Source organism: Citrus clementina, unplaced genomic scaffold, assembly GCF_000493195.1.
Source record: "Citrus clementina cultivar Clemenules unplaced genomic scaffold, Citrus_clementina_v1.0 scaffold_4, whole genome shotgun sequence".
NCBI lineage: Eukaryota > Viridiplantae > Streptophyta > Magnoliopsida > Sapindales > Rutaceae > Citrus > Citrus x clementina.
In genome coordinates this window covers 5,589,333-5,595,009 of record NW_006262274.1, presented here as the reverse complement: position 1 = coordinate 5,595,009, position 5,677 = coordinate 5,589,333, and the positions used below count along the sequence as shown (strand labels likewise).

At 34.3% G+C, this 5,677-nt stretch overlaps 1 non-coding gene across 1 annotated transcript; it reads left to right on the top strand.

Annotated features, from left to right (window-relative positions):
* Positions 1-5,254: 5,254 nt before the first annotated feature.
* Positions 5,255-5,361, top strand: LOC112099372. The gene has a single exon (XR_002906176.1). It is a non-coding gene; the product is annotated as a small nucleolar RNA R71 (small nucleolar RNA).
* The last annotated feature ends 316 nt before the right edge of the window (positions 5,362-5,677 follow it).

The window sequence follows — 5,677 nt, the reverse complement described above, 5'->3', positions numbered from 1 at the left end:
TCCGCAGAGGAGGGGTTAGATTCATTAAACGTAACATGCATGGACTCCTCCACAACTAAAGATCTTTTATTATAAACTCTATAAGCTTTACTTGAGTTTGAATACCCAAGAAAGATGCCAACATCAGATTTTGGATCAAATTTACCAAGATTATCTTTTGTGTTTAAAATAAAACATTTGCATCTAAAAACTTTGAAATAGCCAATGTTGGGTTTTCTATCTTTTCAAAGCTCATAGGGAGTTTTATTGAGATGAGGTCTAATCAACACCCGATTTAAAACATAGCAAGCGGTGTTGACGGCTTCGGCCCAAAATATTTAGGTAATGCATTTTCATTTAACATGGTCCTAGCCATTTATTGAATAGACCTATTCTTTCTCTCAACAACTCCATTTTGTTGTGGAGTCCTAGGTGATGAAAATTGATGCTCAATGCCAAGATTATTGCAAAAGTTCTCAAATGCATGATTTTCAAATTCTTCTCCATGATCACTCTTAATGCATATAATATCATGCCCTTTTTCATTTTGTAATTTCTTATAAAGCACTTTAAAAGCATCAAGAGCATCATCCTTATTGGCTAAGAATAATACCCATGTATATCTAGAATAATCATCCACTATCACAAATGCATAATATTTGCCATTTAGACTCGCACATCTAAATGGCCCAAAAAGATCTATGTGAAGAAGTTCAAGAGGTTTTGAAGTAGAAATATGGTTTTTATTCTTGAAAGAAGTTTTAATTTGTTTTCCAAATTGACAAGCTTCACAAATCTTATCCTTTTGAAAACCAATTTTCGGAAGACCTTTAACTAAATTATTTTTCGAAATTTTTGAAATCAAATTCATACTTGCATGTCCTAACCTTCTATGCCATAACCAACTATCATCATGCAATGCCGAAAAACATTTATCAAGAGTACATGCACATTCTATGTCAATGATATAAACATTACCACATATATTCCCAACAAATAAGATCTTGTCATCACATGAATTCTCAATAGCACAACTAAATTTATCAAAGATAACTTTATAACCTTTGTCGCATAATTGACTAATACTAATTAAGTTATGTTTCAAGTTCTCAACCAAACATACATTCTCAATTAGAGTTGAGGAAACTTTACCAACATTTCCAAATCCAAGAATTTTTCCTTTTGAATTGTCTCCAAAAGATACTTCTCCACCATTTTCAATTTTGGTGAAGCTTGAGAACCATGCATAGTTTCCGGTCATGTGCCTTGAACAACCGCTGTCCAAGTACCATTTATTTTTCTTCTTCTTTAATCCCTACAAGGAAAATTTTAAGTTTTAGGTACCCAAAGCTTTTTGGGTCCTTGAGAGTTAGCAACGGTTCCTTTTGGAACCCAAATGCATTTGACACCATAATATGCATTTCTTTTCACGGAACATCTATATTTCATGTGACCATTTTGATTACAATAATGGCAAACTATCTTATGAGCACTAGTGGAGGTATCTTTAACAAAATAACTCTTATAATATTTTTGCTTCAAGTTTGGCTTATACCCAAGTCCTCCTTTATCAAAAACACATTTTTGTGAGTTAAGCATATTATCGAACATTTGTTGCCCATTTGTAAATTTCAAAACAATCTCATTCAACTCATTGCTCTTTTTCTTAAGCAATTCGTTTTCATTTTTCAACTCATCTATGTGTGATTCTAAAAGCTTATGTGAGATGCTTGGTTTCTCATTTGATAATGTCATTTCATCATGCAATGTTTTGTTCTCTATTTCTAGGCATGCAATTTTTGTATTTAGAGAATCATTTTCATTTTTCAGCTTTGCCATTTCCTTTTTAAGATATACATTCTTTTTACCAATCTTCATCAACTCATTATGCAATTCTTTAAAAGCATCATACAATTCATTATAGGTGGGATCACTTACCTCATTGAGATCATCATCCCCTCCTATTGCCATAAGTGCTAAGTTTGATACTTCTTGTAATCCTTCTTCATCACTTGAATCTTCCTCGCTATCATCCCAAGTTGCAACCATTGCTTTCTTCTTGAATTTTTTGATAAGTGGGCACTCTGATCTTATATGGCCAGGCTTCTTGCATTCATAGCATGTGATTACCCCTTTCTTCTCCCTTTGGTTCTTGAAGTTTTTGAAATTTCTTCGCTCTCCGGTTTTCTTAAAGAATTTTCTGAACCTCCTTGCTAGCATGGCTAGCTCTTCATCATCCGGTTCACTCTCCACATCACTCTCATATTTTGAAGCTTTGAGAGCAATGCTTTTCTTCTTCTCTCCATGCCCTTTTTCTGCTGCCAAATCTTCTTCATATGAAATGAGAGAACCAATTAAATCATCAAGAGGTAAAGTATTTAAATCTTTGGCCTCTTCAATAGCGGTTCTTTTAGGTCTCCATTCTTTTGGAAGTGACCTAATGATTTTCTTAACTTTTTCGCTATTTGAGAAGATCTTTCCTAGGGCTCCTAGGGTGTTTACTATGTCCGTAAATCTCGTATACATAGAGTACACACTCTCATTTTGTTCCATTTGGAACAACTCATATTGTCGAGTGTACCTACTAATTTTCGACTCTTTCACTTGATTTGTGCCTTCATAAACTACTTCAAGTTTGTGCCAAATTTCATTGGCACTTTCACAACTAGATACTCGATGAAATTCTTTCTTATCAAGTGCACAAAATAAAGCATTCATAGCTTTAGAATTTAGAGAAGCTTTTCTCTTTTCCAACTCATTCTATTCCCTTGAAGGTTTAGGAATATCTTCCCCGAATTCATTTTTAGCTAGGGGCAAAAACGGACCATCACATACAACTTTCCAAATTTCATAATCTAAAGCTTGCAAATAAATTCTCATTCTAGTTTTCCAATAAGCATAGTCATTACCGTCAAAGAATGGTGGTCTAGTTGTAGATTGCCCTTCTCTAAAGGTTGAGTCATTTAGGGTTGCCATGGATCTTATACTCTAGACGATTAAGTCCTAATAAGAGAACAAGGCTCTGATACCAATTAAAATACAAGTATGCAACCCAAGAGGGGGGTGAATTGGGTTTCTAAAAATTATTCAATTTATAAAGAAAAAATTAATGCAAATATAATCCAAATTCAAAGCAATAACAATTAAGTTGATCACAATATAAAAAGATAAGGGAAGAGGGATTCAAACACAGAGATTTTTACGTGGTTCGGCCAACCTCGCCTACGTCCACGCCTCCAAGCTTTCCGGGCTTGAGGATTCCACTAAGCAAGCCTCCAAGGCTTCAAATGCTTACACTTGACTTCTAAGGTGTCAATAAACCTTTACAACAAGAGATTATCCCCAATCTCTTAACCCAAGTGTATCCCAACACTTACAATCACTCAAAGTAAAAGATTACAAATTGTTTTGCCTCTCACAATATATAAGATTACACAATGATACTTTATATGTGAATAGATAAAGTAAGAATGTATTCTAAGCTCTATGAAGATTGTATTCTCGAATATTAGCTTAATGGTCGTGTTGTGATCAACCTCCTTTGAATTTGAATGAGCTTATTTATATCTGGAGCTGGAAAATTAGCCGTTGCAAACTGTCGGTCCGAAAACGGTTCGCCGTTAAACATTAACGATTCACCGTTTAGGCTGGTCAAAAGTTACCGTTGGGCCAAATTTCAAATAAACGGTTTGCCGTTTAGGATTACCCTTTCGCCGTTAAATTCCAGAGACCTACAAGATGAATATCAGTTATCCGTTTAAAGTAAACGGTTAAGGATTTGCATGAAGTGACTTCTCTGGATATTATCGGTTGACCGTTCGTAATAAACTGTTCGCCGTTTGTTTCCAGTAACCTGTAAAATAATTTAGCCTTATCCGGTTTTATTAATCAGTGCCAGAGGAGGACAACCTTCAATTCTGGATGTTATCGGTTAACCGTTTAAATAAACGGTTCACCGTTAAGTTCCAGTAGCCTTCCCATCTTTTGTGTTTTTCGTTTTTCATAAACGGTTAGAGCTTAGGCAATACGTTGCTCTCTGGTGTTAATCGGTTAACCGTTTTAAATAAACGGTTCACCGTTTATATCCAGAATTACATTTTAAACCAGATTTTGCATAAAATCTTTTTCTAATTTGAAAGTAAATCTTTTATGAAAAAATGAATGGAACGATTATTAAGGCTTTCGTTTATTAAGGAATAGCTCCAACATTTTTATCAAAAAATCATTTAAAGTTTGTTATCATTAAAATCAATATTATTAACATATTTATGTTAACAAAATTTTGGTGGCATTTACATTGAAGTAAATTGCTAGTTTGTTTAGTTAAAAATGCCCTTTTGGTGACATGTAAGTTTCTCTTTTTAGTGTATAAATCGTTCAAAAACTTGGCATATGAGGGAACTTGCTTAATAGTATCGAGGAAATGGATGTTTATACTTACTTACTTAAAGATTTTCATAATCTCATCTGCTGAAGTTCCTTTCTTTACTTTTGAGGAAAAAGGGCCTTAAGAATGTAAGCTGGTGGGTCACTTTCATTTGGATCATTTGCTGATGAGTCTTGTGATAGGACTGGATCTGAAGAAGTTGGTTTAGATGTCTTTCTTGTTTGAACCTCCACCTTATTGTCAAGTAATTTTCCTTTCACAAGGTCATAATAGATTTTGCTTCTTCATGCTGATGGCTTGAACTCGATCCAACTTCATGCACTCCTTTAGGATTAGAAACTGGTTGACTTGGGAATTTTCTTTCTTCTCTCTCAGCTACAGTAGTTGCTAATTGACCCACTTGATGTTCAAGTTTTAGAATAGTTTAAGTGTTTGACTGAAAGGCTTGTTGGATTGATTGAATGAGACTTTAAAGTGTATCTTCTAAAGAAGGTTTTCTTTGTTGGGGTGCAACAAATTGAGACATAGGCTGTTGGGTAAGGGGATATAGTTGGTTAGGAGGGACAAATTGTTGATTGGGCATATTAAATTGGTGTCCTCTTTATTTTAATAAAGGCTGATTTTGTTTTCAGGAAAAATTAGGATGATTCTTCCAATTAGGATTATATGTAGGTGAATATGGACTATTGGAGGTTTTCTCATATGATTGTAAGGCATGTATCTACTCAGAATAAGCCTCTTGATAGACTAGTAATGACGGACAATTTTGTGCTGTATGGATGGGTTGGAACATAAAGCACAAACATCATTAGCTACATAGACTCTACCATATGACGATTTGACATGGTTAAACCATTATAAAAGCGTTGTATAAGTTTCCATTTCTCAAAACCATAGTGGGGACACTTGAGGAATAAATCATTAAATCTTTCTCGACACTCATAAAATTTTTCACATTTTCTTTGATAAAAATCACTTATCTCTCTTCTAAGGGCATTTGTTTTAGACATAGGGAAAAACTTGGTGAGGAACTTATTATTTAATTCATCCCACGTAGTAATAGACCTGGCAGGAAGTGAATTCAACCAAGCTTTCGCTTTATCTTTTAATGAGAAAGGGAACATACGAAGCCTAATTCACTCATCATTAAAATTTAAAAAACAGAATGTAGAGCATAGGTCAAGAAATTCCTCAATGTGCAAATATAGGTCTTCTCTCTCTAATCCATGGAAAGATGGTAAATGCTTAATGACAGAGGGCTTGAGTTCAAAGTGTGTTACTGTAGTTCGTGACAACACAATACAAGATGGT